At 41.2% G+C, this 1,102-nt stretch overlaps 1 non-coding gene across 1 annotated transcript; it reads left to right on the top strand.

Annotated features, from left to right (window-relative positions):
• Positions 1–170: 170 nt before the first annotated feature.
• Positions 171–243, top strand: trnar-ccu. The gene has a single exon. It is a non-coding gene; the product is annotated as a tRNA-Arg (tRNA).
• Positions 244–1,102: the final 859 nt, after the last annotated feature.

Below are 1,102 nucleotides of genomic sequence, written 5' to 3'. Positions count from 1 at the left end.
CCCTCATAAGGGTTTGGTGTTGTGTGTTCCACGTGGCCAATGTAGACAAAGGTACAGACTGGTGATGCTGCTCGATCTGCATAGACAAACTAAAAGCAAAGAACACAAGCATTGCTGTGCCTTTAAACGTGGCTCAGTCAGTCAGTCAGTCAGTCCCACAGACACATGTGGCCCCAGTGGCCTAATGGAAAAGGCACTGGCCTCCTAAGCCAGGGATTGTGGGTTCAAGTCCCATCTGGGGTGCATAGCAGAGTGGCGCAGCGGAAGCGTGCTGGGCCCATAACCCAGAGGTCGATGGATCGAAACCATCCTATGCTAAATCTATATTTTCATTAGAAATATCACACTTGGATTACTTTGAGTTACCAACACTACTCTCGACTTTATTCACAAACCTCAACATACTTGTCACCTCCAATTACCAAATGTTCACACTTTACATCACTCCATTTCAATAGCTCAACATCTGTTCAAAAAAACCTACCTATAAAACTAATCCCAAGTGCAATTCACACTTGTAACAAGACAAAGCCACCAGCCAAATACATATTGTATAATGCTGCCCAGCTACATCATCCACCACTACCTGAAGACAAATCTGCTTTCTTCTCCTATGATGGTCTTTTTATACAAAATTTCAGTCATATTAGCTATGGTACAATATTTTACCAACACCAAATATCCTAAAAGTCATTATGGAAGCTTTCCCTATGGTAAATGTCAATAACGCCCATTCAAAAGCTCAGAAAAACTATAATTTCAAAACTGTACTGCATATGTGTTGCTAGCATCCATGTTTATATGTGGAACTGATTGCCGTGAGGGTTTGGAGTAAAGTCAAGGCTATATTACATCTGGTAGCTAGATGCTCCTTTCTGTATTTGTAACAGTGTCACTCAAAAAGATGATTTCCCTTTAATATTTCCTACAGCATTTTTTCAACTTTGTCCAAATTGTACACAATAACTTAAATGCAAGCGTGTCCTTGATCCAGGACATGCTGGAGGACTGCAAAATATTGACCTAAGTCATCAACTCTGAGGCTTTGTGAATTACCCTCATAAGGGTTTGGTGTTGTGTGTTCCACGTGGCCAATGTAGAC

The sequence above is a fragment of the Nematolebias whitei genome, unplaced genomic scaffold (assembly GCF_014905685.2).
Source record: "Nematolebias whitei isolate Nwh7 unplaced genomic scaffold, NemWhi1 Nwh_scaf_17255, whole genome shotgun sequence".
NCBI lineage: Eukaryota > Metazoa > Chordata > Actinopteri > Cyprinodontiformes > Rivulidae > Nematolebias > Nematolebias whitei.
Note: the sequence above shows the minus strand (reverse complement) of the source record. Positions and strands in the feature narration are given on the sequence as shown.